The following is a 21158-nucleotide window of genomic DNA, read 5'->3' as shown; positions in this document are numbered from 1 at the left end:
CAGCACAAAAATACCGCCTGTCATAGTCATTTGTGTGTAAAATATGAGCCGCAGGTTTGGACCATATGGTTACATGAGTTCTAATTTACGTGGCATCGTCTTAAGTCAGCAGAACCCGTCCTGGCCTGCCTGTGGGAGGTGGAGTCAGCACCCTCACCCACTGAAGTGAGGAGGCTCTTTGGGGTTTAGCCAGTTTCTGCTGCTGCTACAGACATCAGAGATTTGCGGAGCAACATGGGACAACAGCCCTTCCTGGCTATGGCATGGCTGACCAGGCTGTACCTATGATCGGCTCTCAGAGTCGGACACGTGAAATTGAAAAATATTAAACCTCACAGCTTGTGACTCCTCCGTTCCTTCTGTTCCCACTGGGGGGAAAGTAACACAATCTCTTTCCCCCAGATGAGTGGGGAGAGCGGACGTTTGGATGCCATTTCAGAGCAATGCTTAATGAAGTGAGAAAATGCATTCACCGTGTTGGGCTCTGCGGCACATGCGTGCAAGCCCAGAAGTGCACAATGGATGCATTTTGCGATTTAGACATGAGCTACGAATGCCAAAGAAATGCCGTCGAAAGAAAAATCAGACTTGAAAGTCCAAGCTGGGCTAGAAACAGATGTAAGTTTTGTTTCTTAAAAAGGAAAATTTCAGTGGCCTCCTCTCTGCTCCCCCAAGCTGTGCCCTGTCACGGTCTTAGATGACCTTTCAGTGGTGTCTGCCTGGGATACTTTTAGTAAGCGGGTTGGAGCATGTGACCCTTGACTCTCCTGCACATTCTTTCCGGGAGCCTGAAGGCTCTCCAGCTGCCCTCTGGGTGGTCTCTTCAGTTGTGGCCACTGATGTCTGAGCCTGATAAGCCGAAAGACCTGGGACCCAAGACCTTCCTTTGGCCGGCAAAGCACTGAGCAGTGCACCTTGAGGCCAGGGGCCCAGCCTGGAACAGATGCTCAGAGGGAGGCCGTGGGCAGATGGCTTGGTTTACTCGGCAGGTGTGGAGGGTAATGTTGCTTTTGAGGATATTTTTCTCTACCCTGTTGTCATCAAAAGACAACAGACCCCTAGTGTTGACGCTTGGCCTAGAGGTGCTGCCTGCAATAAGAACAAAAGCAAAAGGAAGCACAAAAGTGAGCTTGGAAATCAACAGTGCTTAGAAACAGTAAACACTGGGAGTCTGTGTACTCTTAGAAAGGGGTGTGTGTCCAACCAGGTTACCAAGGTAATGACAGAGGGACCCAAAAGACAACAAAGAAAGTAAGTCTAGCAACTGTTTCAGCTGCTAAGAAATGAGTCATCAATTCAGGGAAGAGACCTTACTGAGGATTTGCCAAGTTCTGGATACTTGTCAGGTGTGGCTCCTTCAGACTTACCACAGGGCAGTGGAGGAGCTTTTAAAATGTAGCAACTGACGGCACAGACGTGGATATCTCGCTCTCTGGCATGAAGTTAACAAGCAATGAAGCCACCACATAACTCAGATTTCTCTGAATCCAAATTCTGTGCTTTCTCTCAGACTGCTACACTGGGAGCTGGTGGGGGACTCAGTTTTGAGTATGACCCTCAGAATCCCATTCCTGCAAGCTGTTCTCTCTCTCTCTCTCTCTCTCTCTCTCTCTCTCTCTCTCTCTCTCTCTCTCTCTCTCTTCCCTGGTCCCAACCTGGGCTACCCTTCCCTTTTCTAGCCCCTGCCTAGTTGTCTTTCAGGTCATAGTTCCTGGTGTTTGTCTCCAGGGCCCACAGGCTGCCTCCTTCCCTGGCGTCCTTTGCGGTGCTGGCCACTCTCACTGCCCTTTATCCATCCCATAGCCTAGTTCCACGGTTGCTTTCATGAATTAAAATAGCTCACTGTGGGGAGGTTTCTGTGTTTCTGCTGCCTCGGGAAGTGATGCTGAAGGTTACTGTGGTGTGAGGATGTTCTTGAGCTGCTGAAGTTCAAGACCAGTGTCTATATTTAAACCCGGGCGTCTGGATGTTCGGGATGTGGATTCTTCTTGTCTTTGGAGGAGCTTCCCACACACAGTCCTAGATAAACCAGAGGTGCCTTCTTCAGGCCTGGGGTGAGGAGTGGAGTTCCTGAGTCCTCCTGAAGTCTTTGTTGTTCTTTTGTTCTTTGCTGTATTTCCTAAAATGGATGTGCCCTGGCAAAGGGGGCACATTGACAGCTAAAAGCCTCATTCTGAGGATATGTCAGTAGCTTTCAATGATTTTTTTCCACCATGCAAAATGGAATTTTGCACAATAACCTTATTTTCTTTTGTCTGCAAGTAGCATCTACTTTTCTAATTCACCTACTAATTTCTAAAAGATACCTAGTTATTAAGTGACAAGGGAAGATTTAACTCTGGCATTTCTCAACCAATACTTGAACTCTGAGCCCCTGTGCTAAGGTCAGACTGGAATAAGTGTTAACGTGAACCACACAAAGATGCCCGCGTTTGACTGTTTTAAAACAAGGTCATATGCAGTCTAGGCTAGCCTTGAACTCCGGTTCCAGCCTTTTGGATGCTGGGAAAACAGGCAAGCACCCCTGCACTCTGTGATTCTGTTTCTGACTTTGAAAAACTGGAAATTGTATATGGCTCCGTCAAATATCACACTAATGTGGTGTCTCTTAGAGCAACAACGTGAGAGAGACAGAGCTGATGCGCTCCATGTGAGCAGTCATGGGCTAGCTTTATCATGGGACATACACACGCCTTCTGGAAGACATCTGTAATAGCCGAGGTGCCAGTTGATAGCCAGCGTGACCCAGATACACAGAGTAGGGGGAGTTAACTGAAGACATTCGAATTGGTTGGATAATAGGGATTCTGTTTGATGTAAGCTTAGCATGTATTCTATTTCTGGAGTTGTGTGTGTGTGTGTATGTTCTATATGTGTGTGAGTGTATGTGTGTCTGTGTGTATGTGTGTGTGTATGTATATGTGAGTGTGTGTATGTGTGTGTGTGTGTGTCTGTGCGCATGTGCATGTGCACAAGCATCCAAAGACAAAGGCAAAGGAAAAATTTCAGAAGGAGAGAGCATATGGTTGGGAGAAAAGCCTCCAGCATGGCATTTGTGCCCTTGGAGCAAATACTAAGGCCTGCTTAGATGAGGGCTTCAGGTATCCACCACCACCATCCTCTCCAAATGACCAACATGTCTCAAAGCTCTTAGGACTCTTGCATATAGTGAACTTGCCTCACCTTCTTGGAGACATGGTGTTAGTTCTTTAAACTTTGAAAACAAGGAAACTGAGCAAAACTCAAGTTCATGGAGGGAGATCATTGACTCCTGAGCAGGATTGGCCAATAGAGCCTTCTGACATGATTGAAATGTCTTCTCCTGTCCTCTTCAACATGGTAGCCACTGTCCACATGTGTTTGCTGGACACATGAAGTGTGTATATGATTAGATTTTAGATCTGTGAAGATGAGGTGTCATTCAGATTTAAACTGAAACTGTCACATGAGACTAGGGGATGTTCTATTGGGGGAGTGTGGCTTTTGAATTCATGGTTTTTGTTACATTTTCTTTGCTCGAAGCAGGGATTTTAGAGAATGAGGGAATGGCTGCATCTCTGCCATCTGATCTTGATGGATCCTAGGTTCTTCCAGAGGATGAGATGTGTTTAAACCTTGCACAGTGTCCTTCCGAGAAGGCTGTTAGACCGCAGTGATTTCCCAGGGATGCCTAACTACATTGTTCCCCTAAACAACCCCTATAATAGGCTAAACCAGACTCTGGCAGTTTCTTTCTAGCCATATGGTATCATGACAAACATGACTAATTCCTGCTCTGTTGGTTCTGAATCGTGTTAATCTGCCAACTGGTTAGCGCCCATTATAAAGCAGCTTTTATCTGGAGATTCTCATTAGCATGTGAAATTAGTCCAAGCCTAAACTTCATTTCGCCAAATCCTCCCTCAGGCTGCTCTTGAGATGGAGTCCGTTCACAATTGAGGTTTTGTTTCTTGACTGTCAGGCTATGTCCAGAAGGTCAATTAGCGTTTTTTTTTCTTCTTCTTCTTTTTAATTGGATACGTCACGTTTATTTGCTGTGATCTAAATTCTGGTAGAGCTAGTCTGTCTTTCTGTTTGTTTTGCTTCTGTGACAGGGATAAGAATAATCTTTGCTTGCTCCCAAAGATGATTTCTTATCATTGGCTCAATAAAGACTGACTTATAAATAGTCTTCTGTGAGATTTCACCTAATGCATCCATCTTCCCTGATACGTATCTATTGATCCCCTCAGCACCAAAACCTTTCAGGATTACCCCTGAACCTTCTTAAAGTGCCCTTCTCTCATTTTGTCTAGGAGTGCCAACTAACACAAACAACCAGAAGCCATTAGGTTCTTAAAAAGAACAGAAATAATGTTCTAACAAAGAAGATAGGCATGAATATGTTGTGACCCTATGTGTTTTCATTCTCTTGGAATTACTCTATTTTAAAGAAATAATGCATGCTAGTTAATTTTTTTTGGAGACAGGTATCCTAAAATTCCTTAAATGAATAAAAGTTTAAAAGCATGACTTTGAAAAATTAATCAAAGACGGCTAATTCTTAGTTTAAGGACAATGAAGGGAGAGCAGAGAAGAGAGGAGAGGAAAGGAGGGGAGGGAAGGGGGAAGAGGAGGGGAAGAGCGAGAGAGCGAGAGCGAGAAAGAGAGAGAAAGAGAGAGAGAGAGAGAGAGAGAGAGAGCGTTTTATTATCATTTTCTAAGCAGGAAAGATGACATACTACTAGGAAGAAAAGGGACGACTCTCAGAAGGGCATGTGAGGAGGAGAGGTCCAATGTTAGGGAAAATGCCATCTCCTTCATGTCCTGTTTTCTCTCCCAGGGAAGATTATGTTGAGCTACATCTATGAAGAGCAGATAGAGTGCAAATAGAATGAACCACTCCATATCCCCCTACTCTGAGCTGTGGCTGGCTGGGCTCTTGTTGGATTGCGTTTAATTGGATTAACCTCAGGTGTCTCAGAAGAGGAGATCTGTCTTCACTCTCATCCATATCTTGTTTAGTTGTGTTTATGAAACCTTCCTAAAAGCAAAATGATGATTATGATTATAATGATTATTATTATTATGATGATGATGGTGGTGGTGGTGAATGGTGGTGATGATGATGATGGTGGTGGTGGTGATGATGATGGTGGTGGTGGTGATGATGATGGTGGTGGTGGTGATGATGGTGGTGGTGGTGGTGGTGGTGATGATGGTGTGATGAGTGCAAGTGATATGTTAAGGTTTTCCCCACTATCTTGTTCTCTCTAAAAAAAAAAACTTAAAAAATATGGAAGAGAAGCTGAAAATGTCATTCACTTAAAAGAATGTAACTTTCTCTGCCCCTCGTGAAGCATTATTGAGCAGTCGGACACACTATGGGATACTGGATCAGAGTGCTCATGTTGGAACTAGGTATTAACAAGTTCTTAGTAGCTTCGAAGGATTCTGAGTGTCAGTTTTGCCATCTGTAAAATGGAAATGCCTACACCTTCCCACCCGTTACTGTTCTTCTGAAGATAAATTGTCACTTGGCTGATGGAGGATCTGGACCATGATAAGGGAGTGGCAGCCATTGTAGCTTCTATCTACAGACACGGGGTGGAGGGTGAAGGCGCCTTTGTGCTCTCATTGTATGGGGATCATTGTCACTCCTTGCCAAGTCTTAGTTCTGCTCATCACCGACAGTGGGTAGATTCTCTTTGGGAATGGGACACGGGGTCTTCCCAGGGCAAATGTCAGGCGCTTTGATGTGCTGCTGGGTCAGATTCTGAGGAGCTCCTGAGCACAGAGCTTTGCCTCCCACTGAATGTCATCTGAGGCACAGCATCCAAGAGGAAGGAGCTGAAAGGCTTCAGTGTGGGTGGGACTCCTTGAGAAGACACCCAAAGAATGTCGGGTGCCTGCTCCTTGCTCATCAATCTCCCATTGTGAAGGGTCCTGGGTCTGAGATGTTCTCTGAGTGTGGTGTGGGCTGGGCTTCGAGAGAAGACAAATCTTAGAAAAAGATTCATTAGAGATGTTTTAATGTCTCTGTTTTGAGATCCAGTTTTGCTTTGGCTGCTGAAGGGCAGGAGTGAAGCAGGCAACAGAGCTGAGCTAATTGAAGAACTTCTGTTGATCTCCAGTCCTCAAATCCTCTCTTGCTTTGTGATCAGAGGGAACATTCTCCTTCCTGACTTTGCCTATCTCTACTATCAGAGTTTATTTTCTCTCTCCTTCCTTCCTCCCTCCCTCCCTTCCCTCCTCCCTCCCTCCCTCCCTCCCTCCCTCCCTCCCCCTCCCTCCCTCCCTCCCTCCCTCCCTCCCTCCCTCCCTCCCTCCTTTCTTTCCTTCCTTCCTTCTTTCTTTCTTTCTTTCTTTCTTTCTTTCTTTCTTTCTTTCTTTCTTTCTTTCTTTCTTTCTTGTTTTGTTTGTTTGTTTGCTTTTCCAGACAGGGTTTTTCTGTGTAGTCCTGACTGCCCTGTCATTCTGCTCTGTAGACCAGGCAGGCCTCAAACTCAGAGATCCATCTGCTTCTGCCCCCACCCCCGCCCTCACCCCCAGAGTGCTGGGGTTAAAGACCTGTGCCACCACACCTGGCTGCCATGGTTCCTGCTGTGGGGCAGGAGTTTGGTAAATGGGAACAGACCACTTTCACTATAAATGACATTCTCTTCTGTCTTCTTGGCTATTGTCACCATCAGCAAAAACCTGCTGGCAGTCTTCAGTGCTCCCGATGGTGTTAGACTCTAGATGCCCAGGCTGGTTAAATATTTGGGCCGTAACTTTGGCAAATTCCCCCTTAGCTTCAGTTTTCCTACCCTTTAAAAGGGAAGCTAACATAACACCAAGCCTGTGAGGAGCTTATGTGGGGCAAGGACAGTCATGGCTGCAAAGCACCGAGCCTGTCACGGTTGGACTGGAACAGTGCATGTTGATGGTGGAGCAACCAAGGAGAGTCAGGTCGGGCATTTTGTAGTTTGTCCTAACATTCCTGAGCATTTCCTCCAGGCCTCCTTTCTTCCTGATATACTTGTGAGGCCCAGTGGCCCTCGTGACGCCCACCTTGCAACCAGTGACCAAAGGATAATCACCCACTGAAGTGCAACTTCAAAGAGTGAGTGGTGCCTTCATGCATTTGAAGATACTGTGTTGACTGAGATGTGTCTATTTTTGGTAAAGAGTGTTGGAAGTAAGGCATTCGAGGGTGTTATCGAGGCTATGGAGAAAATCAGAAGGGGTTTCTCACTCACCACACAGAGGTAGATCTTGTTGCCTGCTGGCCTTACACCCATGTTATGTATCCACTCATCAACCACGTCTCCCTCACCAACTCTTTATATCTAGCCTCTTGTTCTTCTTAGGGCTATGTCTCATCTGGAGGCTGGTGTTCTGAAAACCCTTGCTTACCCTTGCTTATGAACCAAAATAAAAAAGACCAAAAATACGTTTAAAATTACCAGCAAATTTGAAAACTCAAGGCTTGTCTGTCAATAACTGGTATCTTTTGAGTTTTCTAAAATGGTGACAGATTATGTCTTTAGCATTTTTAATTTTGTGATTGTCTTAGCTACTTATCTATTACAGTGATAAGATGCCATGGCCCAGGCAACTTATAAAAGAGTTTATTAGGGGCCTATAGTCTCAGAGACGGGCCCATGACCATCATGGCAGGAGGAGGGAGGCAGCATGGCACCCAGCAGGCAGGCATAGTGATGGGGCGATAGTTGAGAGCTTATAGCACAAGGAAAGAGAGTCACAGAATTAAACTTTTGAAATCTCAAAACCCACCCCAAGTGGCACATCTCTAGAAAGGCCATACACACCTTATAATCCTTCCAAAACAGTTCCACCAACTGGGGATCAAATATTCAAATATATGAGCCTATGGGAGCCATTCTCATTCTAACCACTGCAGTAATTAATATTCAGGGGATTTGCCATTAGACTTTCATGGCTGTCCACCAGAGTCTGTCTGTCTGTCTTCCTTCCTCCCATCCTTCCTTCCTTCTCTGCGTGTGAATTCACATAGTATCCATGTTTACAGTTCATGTATGGTTGCGTGTGGAGGTTAGAAGTCAGTGGTGAGTATCTGCCTGAATTTCGTTCTACTTTGTTAACTGAGGCAAGGGTCTCTCACTAAACTAGTGCTGGCCAATTTTCTCATATAGATGGCCAGCTTGCCCCGAGGATCCTGTCTCCAATTCACTAAACATTGGGATTATACCATGTCTAGCTACCTTCTTCTCCTGTCCCCTGAGCTGTCACTGTAGCCCAGGAATCTGTGCTTCATTTACGTTTTTCTTGTCAAAAATGGTAACATGATAAGGGTGTGTGTGTGGTGTGCTATGTGTGTGTATAGGTGCATGTGTGCTCAGATCAGAGTTTGACACTGAACGTCTTCCTCAACTGCTCTCCCTCTCATTCTCCCAGGACGAGGCTTGCTCTCACTCACCTTGAGCATAGTGATTCTGCTACTCTGGCTGTCTGTCTCCACCTCCCCAGCCCTGGAGCTACAGGGTAGGTCTCTGGCCCTTTGTGTGGTTCCAGAGTCAGTGAACTCAGGTCCTTATACTTGCCTAGAAGGCATGGAACTATCTTCCAAATCTCCTTGTGACTTTCAATCTGGTGCCAAACAAATCTTTCAAGGGCTTTCCTTCTGTAACTTATATCAGACAATATTGGGGCCGGTGGTCATCAGATTATTTGAGCCTTGTATTTAAGGAAAATTGAGGGAGCTTGGCAAGCCTGAGATGTCTGTCTTTCTTTTCTTCTCTTCTCTTTTCTTTTCTTTTCTCTTCTTTTCTTTTCTTTCCCTCTCTCTCTCTCTCTCTCTCTCTCTCTCTCTCTCTCTCTTTCTTTCTTTCTTCTTTTTGTCATTCATTACAAAAGGCTCCGATAGAGCCAGGTCCTGAAGCCAGGGGATAAAGCTCTTCTTCAGGGATAACTACCCTTTGTACACACACATCATCCTTCCTCCCCTATGGAAGATAACAATTTCCCCCAGGGCCCAGAACCCAGGGTCTCTTTTTTTCTGAAGAAAGAAGCATTGGAGAAGACTTTGAAGGATACGAAGTCAAGCCGGGTCTAGTTCCCAGGGATGTAATTTAACAGTGACTGATTGTTCCTCTCGTGCTGCTTGAGTGTCATAATAAAGACAGATGGGAACTGTAGAAAGATCTCCCTAAAACTCCCCTCCAGTACTGGGGCTCTGTAGAGCCCTCAGGGTGGGCTGTTGGGCCCCAGGAAGGGTAGTTATTAGTTAATAGGCACTCACAGAGCTTATAAAATGTTTTATTAAATGACAAATTCCTAAACATTATACAGGGTCCTATTTTGTGGTCCATATGCTGACTGAATTCCCAGATGACTTTAATGAGCAAATGGCAGCCCATTAAAATTACAGTAGTTTTGCAAAGAAAATAGCTCCCCAGGGGAGGACCAGAAAACACACCAGGCTGCTACTGTGTTGAGAGTTGTCCCAGGAGCTCCTCCCTCCCAGCCCCCAAGATTGCTAGTGGGAACAAATCTGCTGTTGTAAGAAGTGTCTGTTCCCACTCGGCCATCCTCCTGTGTCTGAGAGATACTGCCTGCTCTTGCTAATCAGCCCCTGGTCTTGCTGACCTTGAAACAAGGAAGAAAAGAACGCTTTAGTTCGTGTTTTGCTTAACTGAGGAAACTTGCCTTGCTAGCCATTGGAAAGAAAGAACTTAGTGTCTCCATTTTGATATAGAGAGCTCAACATCTGCTCCAATAGATGGTGGGGGAAAGCAATGGCTTTAATTCTACCAGCCTGGAGCTGTAAATCATAGCTGCTATTCTATTAAAAGTGTGGTAATCCCTGGTTAATGCTATCAATTACTGTTTAGTTGTAGTTGGTTTTTGTTTGTTTTTGTTTTTGTTTTGTCTCCAGGAAAGGCGCTGTTCTTTGTATGTCTGAGGGCAGCTTCAGATCCCTTCCATGTTTGAGTTTTGGGTTTTCCTTTGGTTTTGTTTGTTTGTTTGTTTTTTCTTTTTCTGAATATCCATGTGATGCCTTTGTATTCTCTGTACATGCTGCTCAATGTCCCCACCCTCTCAAGTGAGAGTATTCAGAGTCTTTCTCTCCCATCAGCATTCAAGCACTCTTTGTGTCAAACTGTGGGGAGAGTTTGCCCAGTACCTGAGATAGTAACGCTGTTTCCACTCCCATATGTAATGTGAGCTATCCACAGCGACCTATAACTCTTGCCAGGAATGGTCTCTAAGTGGACTTCAGGCTTCCACTGATGAGCACCGAGAGGCGGCAGAATAAGAAAGACACCCCTTATGTTGAAGGGCATCAGTTGGTGTTGTCTGATTTATAAATTTGCTGTGAAATTGAAAATGTTTTCTATCTGCATTGTCCAAGAGGTAGATTCTAGGACCTTGATTTCATCTCTGACATAAGGAAGCCAATCTGTCTGTTGGACTCCTATTGTCCTCAGAAAATATCTGATGTTCTTACCATATCATGTCAAAATTCTTTAAAATATCTGTCATTTGTTTTTATGTGTATGAGTATTTTGTCTGCTTCTATGTCTGTGCACCATGTTTGTGCCTGGTGTAATCAGAGGCCAGAGAGGTCGTTGGATCCTGTCAAATACCCTGGGATTGGAATTAAAGATGGTTGTGAGCCATTGGTGCTGGGGAATCGAACCTGGGCCCTCTGGAACAGCAGCCCATGCTCATAACCACTGAGCCAACTCTCCAAGCCCTAGTCTAAGTTCTTAGTTGCAAGGAAAAGAGGTGAATTCTGTGTGACGTACATCATTGAACGGGTATAGAGGAAGGTATGAAAACTATCAGGTCCTAGGAATGGATTCATGAAGCTCTCAAGAACAAGTGTTGGTTTCATATCTGCTAAAAGCATAGATGGACCTTGCCTTGGAGATCATTCTAGGCCATTTGTGTGTGTGACTCTGCACCATAGGAGACACTGGACCCTGTTCTGAGAAGGGGACCTTGTTGTCCTTTGATGACTCACCAGTATTTCTGCTTAAGTGACTCCGTTTGACAATGGGCCAGTGTACTCGATTGGTGTGACGTGTTTAATTCATCTGACCCTCAGAGGTAAAGGAGGTGAGAGAAGTAATTAATATCTTCATGCTCAACAGCCAGATTCAATATTTTTCCCTCGTAGATGCAAGCTGACCAATTCCTCTGACATAGGAAAGGGGTTCAGACCAGTGAGTAGACAGCAAAGATGTGTAGGAAGACATGGAGGGTGGGAGGAAGGGCGTGAAGAACTGGGAAGAAGGGACCCACCAAACGTGCTACAGGTCATACATGACCAGGCCACTGCCTAGTTCCACGCTCCCCCCAGCTCACAGCGGTCTGGGAACCTTGGCTTTGCTTTGGTTTTCAGTCCTGCCTTTCTACTTGCTTCTATCTCTGCCAGCAAAGCTCTCCCTCTTTCCTTGGCTGGTTCATCACCATTCAGGTCTTCCTCGAGGCTTTCTCTCATCATCTACTATGAGTTCCTAGTGTCCCTGACACACATTTCCTAATCTTTGTCTATAATATCACCTTTGTTGTCACCCCAGTGCTTGCCACTATGTGGCTTTTGTTCTTGATAATTATTTGATTGATGGGAGCATCCTTAGGTATTGAGAACCACCATGATCCTCCATGACCTGTTCAGCATCCCAGCCCATAGGAGAGTCCTGATCATCCGTGACCTGTCCAGTGTTGCACCTTCAGCACCTCCAGCAGAGTGTATCCTAGAATGAGAGGGTAGCAGTGTTAGTTCAGTTTGTGATCAATGAAGATCCCTACTACCATTACCCCTGATCTAGTAACATGCTTCATTTAAGTCCCTGTATGTGATGGACGCTCTAGTGCTCCTCCCAACATCTCATTCATTCCTTAAAAAGGAAGCATCTTTTAACACAGAGCACAGTGACTGCTGCACTTGAAGCCTGCTGGCTCTCATTGATCTAGACAGTATGGTTCTGTAGATTGCTTGTGTTTTCACATGAGGATGATTGCTGAATTTTTATTGATAAGGTGTTGACAGTCTGAACATTAGGGGTCCTCTAAAGTCAGTCAGTGGTCTTCACTGTGATGGACAAAACACTGGAAATGAACAAACAAACCAGGCCATTTTCCCATCCATCCTTCTGTCACACACTCAGTGCCTACTCCCAGGTGGAGCCAACACATAGGCTCCAATCTTCTCAGCTTCCTCTTGTGACTTCTGTGGGAGAGCCTGCTCACAAGCCTTTTACATTCTGGTTCTTACTGTGACACTCCGCCTTAAGTGTCAGGGGTGGCCTTCCATCCCATTTCCCCCTTGAGACTTTGGTGTCCCCCCATTCCCCCACCATTCTGTATTTTGTGTTTGGAAAATATCTGCAGCCTATTGGGAGGTCTCATCATTGAGACAGACCATAATAGACTATGTTGGCTACATTAAGTAGCAAAAACATGAGACAGGAAGATGGTAACTCATCCCACCCCACATTACCATGAACTATGCGAGTCTCAGGAAGGAGGGCACTGGCTATTGTGAAGCCATAGTCTGCCCTCTTGTCTGCCTGGATATCTACCATAACAGGAGAGGAAGAACTCAGACCTGAGCCTTAAAAAACAAAGTAAGAGTTACTAACTCACTTGACTTAGCCTTTCTGTAAATCTACACATTAAAATATTATGCAATATTACACAAATGTGTGCATTTTTATTTTTAAATTATTTAAATATTAAATTGGTGATTTAAAAAGTGCAATCAGACATAGGCAGAAGGATTGTAAACATGAGTAAACTCAGAGCAAACTCCAAGGGACTGGACCAGGAAGCGGTAAGCTGGAAAACAGGGAGAGGAAACAGTGTCATCAAAACAGCTAAACTCCGAGGAAACAAACATGGTAGGGAAGTGAGAGGCTTCAGTCTGGCAGGAGATCTATGAACACCTATGCAGGCAACACAGTCCATACAAGACACATCCCGATTATCAATCTCATCCAGACGTGCGTTGTGGGGAACTGAGAGACCAGAGTCAAAACTAAGCAGTTAGTATTCTCCATCAAGTGTCCTCTTCAGGTCAGGGAGAGTTTATAGTGATAAAGGATAATTTAGATATCCTTTGTGATAGCTAAAAGTTGAAGACAGTCTTGAGGGAAAGCAGTTTGATCCAGGAACACTGACACTTTGACCTTGGAGAGTGAGGTCACCTGGCCTATGGCAGCATTCGGGAGCTCAGCTAAGAATTAGAAAGAACCTTGATGCATCATCAGCTCAATGCCAGACCAGCATCCTTGTGACCAAGCAGACAAGATCCTGGCTCTCAGGGAGCTCAGGTTCCAGCTGGATGAGCTTACAGAAGTCAGATCTTAAGTGGGGACATTTTTGGATTGATGCTATGTGGGCTCTGTAACAGCATCACAGGGTAGGGAATGATTGGCAGTGAGTGGCTAGGGAAGAGCTTTGAGAATGTGCCACCAATCAGAGACTTAGATGACAAAAGGTCAGCCGTGGGGAGGAGCAAAAGCCTTCAGAAAGAAAAGAGACATCCTATTTATAAGTGCTGTAGAGTGACTGGGCTGATGGCTTCAAAACCAGCATGTCCTGGCCTACCTCAGCTTCGCCATACTGAGGGTCTGAACTTGGGCAGATTATCCATCTCTTTTGCTTTGACTGAACTTTGAACTTTAGTTAGTCAGGCTTGGGAGTTAGAGCTATGATTATGGCCAACATTGCAGGGATTAAATCACACTGTTAGATTTTTGTCATTCTGCTGTCCTTGCTTGATTTGTGTCGTTTTTCATTTTGTTCATCCACAGAGGCAGTCTGCAGTCCTCAGAGGTATTTTGTCTTCCCTCATTTCTGTACTCTAGTAACACAGAAACAAGCATCACTAGAGAAGGAAACCATGGACTGGAAGCTCTTGTAAGTATGTACACTATCAAATCACACACAACAATATGCCAAAATCGTGATGCCCAGCCAGGGTCTTTCCAAGAATGCCATGCTGGCTGAGAGATAATGGCTCGCCCCTCAGGAGCAGGTGCAGGCTGGCCCAGCAGCAGACTAATGAACAAAAACCATGTCATCATCCTGATGGGCACAGAAAAGTCTTCCAAAAAGTTCGACATTCAAGATAAGAACTCTGAAAATTAGGAATATACTAGCCTTCTTCAACCAAAGAAAGGTTATTTGTAAAATAAAACAAAACAAATAAACAAAACAAAAAACCCAAATAGGCAAACAAAGAGATGGTGAGGGACTGAAAGATTCCTCTAAAGGTTGGGTTGCCTCTTGCCCGCTTATTGACTGAAATTGTGAAACAAACAAACAGCAAGTAACTATATACATATACATGCACAGACGCCCACACGCACGTGTGTGTGTGTGTGTGTGTGTGTGTGTGTGTGTGTGTGTGTGTGTGTTGATGAAGAGGAGAGAAAATCTTTCTACTTGCATAAATGAGATCCCAAAGAATATATCCGAGTATTCCTGGACCTAAAATTAGATTTAGCAACATGACGGGTACCAGAACAACATAGGAAGGGTTAGGGTTAGGGTTAGGGTTAGGGTTAGGGTTAGGGTTAGGGTTAGGGTTAGGGGTTAGGGGTTAGGGTTAGGGTTAGGGTTAGGGTTAGGGTTAGGGTTAGGGTTAGGGATAGGGGTAGGGGTAGGGGTAGGGATAGGGGTAGGGTTGGTTAGGATTTGGAAGCCAATTATGCTCCAGTGGCAGAGCCAGGATTCTCACTGTGGGAGAGAGAAGCTACAGACAGGCGAGGCAGAGGTTGCCAGAAGAGCTGTGTGGTGCTGGGTTAGACTCACAAATATCTCATCGCTTGTCTCTCGGTATGTCTACGCCGGAGCAGGTACCAAGTGAGTAGCTGTTGGTTTGTTAGTGTGAGCACACACACCCCAGCTCTGCCTCCTAGGATGGTCTGGCAGCGGTAGGGCACCTGAGAAACCAACACACCATTTTAGTTTTAAGACACTATTCTCCAAAAAAGGAAACAAAGTGTTCTTGGAAAAATGGCTAATTCTAGGGCTGGCACGGTGAAACTGTAAGATGAGCTTCAAGCATCCTGTACCTCTTCCGATGCCAAAATGGTTAAGAAAGAGGGAAAAGGCGTGGGCTGGGTAAGGAAGGGCTGGGACGCTTTGAAAGGGCACAGGATTCAACCTGAAATAGTTTCCGAAGGTCAACTCTGGAAAATCTGAGCAAAAATAAGTAATAATAGTACTGGATCATTAACCAAAGGATAAAATAATTACCAACAAATTCATACAGATATAAATACAAGATTGAATGCATAAGTCCATGGAGGAGAATGGAGGGGAAGAGTCAGCAATTCCCCACAGAAGAATTTCAATCACAGCATAGAAGGTGGGAAAAATAGAAACTCCTCACCATTGGAACCGCATGGTGATGATTCCTGCAGGCACAGCTCCTGGAGTCAGACTGAAATAGTAGGAGAAATGTTAAACAGAAAGCAGACATTTGCCTAACCTCAGAGCATCTTCCCTTAAGACATTTAATGCTTCTGTGATTTTAGCGTGAGACTACAGATTCTTCTGATACATGTCTCTGAGAATTCGAGTTGAACTGATCTCTCTTGAAGAAAAAGCTGGACTTAGTAAATTTCTTCTAATAAAAGAAGAGAAATTTTGTATTTTCCTTGAAGAAATAGGTACGTTTGTTGAATGATAAAGGTTCAACTTCACCAGGAGCGAGACTTAGAGTGATCATGTGCTCCCGAAACACAGGAAGCATTGTGAACGTCTGTAGCTCAGTCTGGATCTAGCATTACACAGCTCTAGAAGGACGGACATTCTACAACCTGGCCAGCAGTTTCCAAATATGTCAAGGTTATGAAACACTAGGAAATTCAGGGGACTGTCATAGAATAGAAGACAGCATGTAGACAATCCAGTCCTGCCGAGGGATAGAGTCCAGGGTGACATCTGGTAAGGAGAAGGTCAGGGAGATCCCAGTAGAACCTGTAGTTTTGGTTAGCAATGCTATATCAACACTAATTTCATGTGCGAGGATTGTGCCATGGATATCCACCATAGGAATGTGAGGAGAGCTGTGTGAACGTTAGTGGGGGACCTCACTGTACTCTCTAGGAATTAACTTTTACACATGAAGCCGTTCTGTTCTGTTCTGTTCTGTTCTGTTCTGTTCTGTTCTGTTCTGTTCTGTTCTGTTCTGTTCTGTTCTGTTCTGAGCAGGTTCTTACACAGCCCAGGTTGGCCTTGAACTATCCTTGCCTCTACTCTGCCTCCAGGGAGCAGGGATTTCAGGTGAGTTGCCCTGCGGCATGAAAGCAAGCTTTTTTCCTCGGGTTTTTATGTGGTTCTGGCCTGCATATCCAGGAGCGGTGAAGAACGATTCTGATTTCTTACTGCCTCCTCGGGATACAAACTGACATCGAAGGAGCAGGACTGATCTTCTCTGGTTTGGGGCAAAGACCAATCACAGAGGCAGGGCCAGGCTGTCTCCTGCAGAGGTACCTGCATGTTGGGAGTGGGGTCATGTGTGTGTGTGTGTGTGTGTGTGTGTGTGTGTGTGTGTGTGTGTGTTGAAACAAAGGGTGAATACCCTTAGCCAAAAGTTCTGGCCACCCCCCAAAGACACCACTTCCTCTCCCTGTGCCTGAGTACTCGGGCTGACCTTTTCAGTTCTCAGTGTGTCAAACTTTTGCCAAAGGCTGGATCTTGGCCTCTTACTCTCATTAAACAAATGGAGTGAAGACCATTGGCTTCCAAATGTGCTCTCTGCCGTTTGAAGCTCCTAGAGACTCTATGCCGGCATAAATCAAAGGAGAGGAAGCTTATTCATTTGGCTCGTCAGAAAAGCCCTACTGTCATCTTGTCACATCCAGGAGGTTGCTCTTTTAATAGCTTTATTCTTCTCCTGTTAAGAGAAGGAATTGTTCCCGAGCACTCATTCCATACTGTATATTAGCCATTTCATTTTTCACGGAGGGGGGGAGGATGCCTTTCTACACATGATTAATATTGAAGTTGAATACCAGAGGAGCCGACCATGTGCTGGCCTTGGGCCATCCATCAGCAATTTCACATCTGTAACTGTGCCGAAACGGTTCCCAGCTAACATCATGAACAAATCATGGCTGCTCCACGGAGCAGTTTATGGACCTTGTGTGACTAGAGCAGGCACACTCCCCAGGGACGTGAAATCAGGGATGATCTAATGCAAGGAAATGCACACGTGACAAGAAGATCCACAGATCTCTGTCATTAAAAATTCCCTGTTAGAATCTGGCCGATGGAGAGCCAAAGTCTGGCCCCGTCCTTAGTGACCAAGAAGAGAAGAAGTGTGGCTCATGTTTTTGAGAAAGAGGAGTCAAATACCCCAAGGGCATAAACGCTTTTCATTTGGGTTCCCCCCGTGTGTCAAAACTGTGATTGGGTGAAATCCTCACTGTGCGTCCAGGCTCAGACTGTCCTAGAACCAAGTGTCTGGTACCCAGATGGCCTGTGCTGCCTTTGTTTCTGGATGTACCATCTAACCTCTCTGGCTTCCTGTTTCCTGCAGGATAAAATGTCCCCTGCACATGGATGTCCTGACACTGCTTGGAAAGGTGCCAACAGATGAGCTTCTCCCCAGGTCATCTAGGTCCCCCACTCCCAGCATGTACTTCAGTTTCAACCATCCTCTTTCCTCTGCAGAAAGAACATGGCGTCTCAGGTGGGGTTAACTGATCAAGACAGCCAGACTTTGCTGAAAGTTTAGTTGAAGGGCAGGTCCTTCCAGGGGAACATGAAGCACTTTATAAATTGCCTTCAAAAACAGCCCTGAATCCTTCAGTCAGTTTTAAGGGAACTGTTTACCACTGCATATGGTAGGCATTATTTGGAGTAATAAACCCTCTGAGAATCTGAACATTCATGGGCCAACAGATGGGTCAACCTGCTTTGCAATTTAACAAAGTAATTTATTTCAATCACCGGGACAGGGCCTGGGAAGATTACTAATTCAGTTCACAAGCAAAAGCAGAGAAGACCACTCCATTGCCGAATCGTGCGGCTATTATGGAAATGCACACCTGTTCAACTGGGTTTGGGGCCGTCTCCATCTCGATTAGTGTTTCCGCTTCTTCGAAGGTATGGACTAAATTGCCGTGGTTCCTTCTGCTGAAACTCGTGTTCTAATTGGTGTCAGGATGAGACAAAGATCTCACTGAAAATTTATACCACAGCGTAGGTAAAGGGAAGATCATCAGAGTCAGCTTTGAGAAGCCTCGCAGGTGTGCCAAGAGTGTATTCTTAGAATAATTGGGCAACATGCCCTTTCTCCTTGAAGCAATCTTTCCAGGACTTAATGAGAAAAGAAAGAAAGGATGGTTCTTCCTCCATCTTCAAACTTACTTAAACCTCCCACATCTTCCCTTCCTTTCTCTCCACACAAGCTCAGGCCAGGGCCAAAGGCACGGGGGTTTGAAATGGCCTCAGAGAGTATCTCTGGTGAATTTCTTCCTTCAAAAGGGGAGCACACAATGCATAAAATAACAGCAGTGGCAGTTTCCTGAATGTCCACTGCCTGCTTGCCCTGGACTTCAACACCAAGCTGGACAGAGTTTCCCTGATAATCAGGAGGCTTTGCATAAAAGATGGCACCTGGTTTGCATTTCAGAGCCGCCATATGCGATGCTAATGGTACAAGGTTGTTTTGTTGCCTTTTTTTTAAAAAAAGGAAGATAGTTTTTTTCCTTCTATAAAGTCTTTCTCAGCTTTGATGTCTATAGTGATTACTTCAATATAGACAAGTAGGCTTTTTTCCCCCTCATGGTGCTTTCCAGACTATGTATTGCTAAAATAAATCCTCCAGAAGGAGATCAGAGCTACTGGGTTCCAATTAAACTGAAAGGGAGTTGGTGAGTGATGGGAGGATCTCATTGTTCAGTGGAGAGATTAATGCAGTCGGAGATGAATGAAGATATGGTGGGACCCCTGTCCCGAGTTTTGGAAGATATTATTGATTTTTTAAATGTCTCTATGTATATGAGACCAATGAATACTTATCTCAGTAGGACAGAGAAATGGGGGATGGTATTTCCTAAATTTATGTTTACCAAATTTTCAACATCTACATGAATTCAAAGGTTATATACTTGCCTTTGGGCTGCTCATTATGCAGTAATAAAAGATCCGGGACTGAGTGGTTTATAAGGAGTGGAACTTTGTCACAGTTTTGAGGCCGTAGTGTGAGATCAGCATGCTAGCAGGTGACGTTCCCAGGGACGTTCTGCTCTCTGCTTCAATATGATGCCCCTGCATGGAAGGAACGCTGTTCTCATGTGATGGAAGGAAAGACCCTTCATTCATGAGGGTAGAATCCTAGTGGATTCTCTAATTGTCTTCCCCAAATTCCCTTCTATTAATACGACCCTGAGTCCTGAACACATGAACATTGAAGGTCATTCAGATAACGGTCTTTCAAGAGAGACACTGGGAAAAAAATACCCAGTGTGAGCAACTTAAAAATGACAAGGTCTAAGGCACACGACCCTGTACAGTGCTAATCCAAACCAAGCTTTAAAGTTCCTCACATTTGAGACTCCCTGACCTGTTCTTCTCAAGTCTTAGTACCACCACACTCCTTCTGCTCCCAGAGTACCCCTTTCCTTGAATGGTCGCATCATGACTTCATTGACTGTGCCCCTCCCCTCTTGTTTCCTCAACTCTGACCAGTGGTTAGGAGCGGTGGCTTTCCCCCAGACCAGGCTGGGAGTCATTCCTGTCTTGTCTCCCCTCTCTCCATTTTCCTTTAGTTACCATGACTCTCACCAGCTGCATCTTCCCTATTTGCCAGATCAGTTTTCTTTGTACCAAGACTTCACACAGAGCTGAGGACACGTGGTACCCTGGGAAACAAAGCTTGTCTGGAATGGCTGTACCCCTTTCCAGTCCTCCTTCCTTCGCCCTCTTGAATACTGTAGGTGCGATGGATATGAATACTATGCCTTCTGCAGAAATACCTTTGCTTTGCCACCTCCAGGCATCCGTACAGCCTTCCCTCTACCTCTGCCATTCAAAGAGCCTGCTTGCCGAGCTTCTACCCTTCCTTAAGTGAGCTCCTGCCATACCCCTTCCAGCAGATGCGTGGTGGCCCCTCTTAAGCACTGGCAACTCTTTGAGTCTTTTGATGTTTAACGGAACTCACGTTTCTAATACTCAGCACACATTCATTCTACAAACCTCTACCTAGCACCCATTAAAGGCTAAAGTCTGAGGGTGTGCTAGTGATTTAGTTGTGTGTGTTCATGTGCATGCATTTGTGCACAGGTATGTGTGTGCAAAGTGTATGTACATCTTTGTATGTGGTTGCACAAATGCAAACATGTGCATATAGAGGCCAGAGATTAGCACTGGATGTCTTCTGCTATTGCTTTCTGCTTAAAAATACCTGTCTGTCTGTCTGTCTGTCTGTCTGTCTGTCTATCTGTCTATCTACCTATCTATCCACCCATCTATCATCTATCTACCAATCTATTCACCATCTATCATCTATCTACCTATCTATTCACCATCTATCATCTATCATCTATCTATCTATCTATCTATCTATCTATCTATCTATCTATCTATCTATCATCTACCATCTATCTATCCACCCATCTATCATCTATCTATCTATCTATCTATCTATCTATCTATCTATCTATCTATCTATCATCTATCTATCTATCATTTATGTTGTGTAAATGCCTGTAGATGGAGATCAGAGGAAAACTTGAGGGAATCAAATCTTTCCTTTCACCTTGTGATTCTGGATACTGAACTCTGACTCTAAGGCTTGGCCACAAGTTCTTTTCCCTGCTGAGCTCCCTCACTGGCTTACTGCACCTTAATTTTTCAGACAAGGTCTCCTACTGATCCAGAGCTCATAAATTCTGTCTAGTTTTTCAGGGGATGCTTGGGACAAAAACCTCAGGCCCCCTCCCCCACTTTCACAGCAGCCACTTTACTCAGATCTCCCCAGCGTGTGCGGTGTTTAGTATATCCTTCTAGAGGGACCGGTTCTTGAGAAAACAGCCTCTTGCCAGTGCATCCCATTGAAGCCTACACCTCGGGTCCACCCCTCAGCATTTCCACGCCTCGGCGAAGATGCCTTTGTACAGAGCCCTAGAGTCTTAACTTTGTACTAAGCTCCTTTGTGGAGAAATAATAGTTTGATGGGGGAG

At 45.0% G+C, this 21158-nt stretch overlaps 1 long non-coding RNA gene across 1 annotated transcript; it reads right to left on the bottom strand.

Moving 5' to 3' along the window:
• Positions 1-9227: 9227 nt before the first annotated feature.
• On the bottom strand, positions 9228-15526 carry LOC120102269 (uncharacterized). The gene is made up of 4 exons (XR_005503566.2): positions 15356-15526; positions 14773-14903; positions 10973-11708; positions 9228-9591 (listed from the first exon to the last, which is right to left on the bottom strand). It is a non-coding gene; the product is annotated as an uncharacterized LOC120102269 (long non-coding RNA).
• Between the last annotated feature and the right edge of the window lie 5632 nt (positions 15527-21158).

Source organism: Rattus norvegicus, chromosome 4 (genome assembly GCF_036323735.1).
Source record: "Rattus norvegicus strain BN/NHsdMcwi chromosome 4, GRCr8, whole genome shotgun sequence".
Classification (NCBI taxonomy): domain Eukaryota; kingdom Metazoa; phylum Chordata; class Mammalia; order Rodentia; family Muridae; genus Rattus; species Rattus norvegicus.
This window is presented reverse-complemented; position numbering and strand designations above follow the sequence as displayed.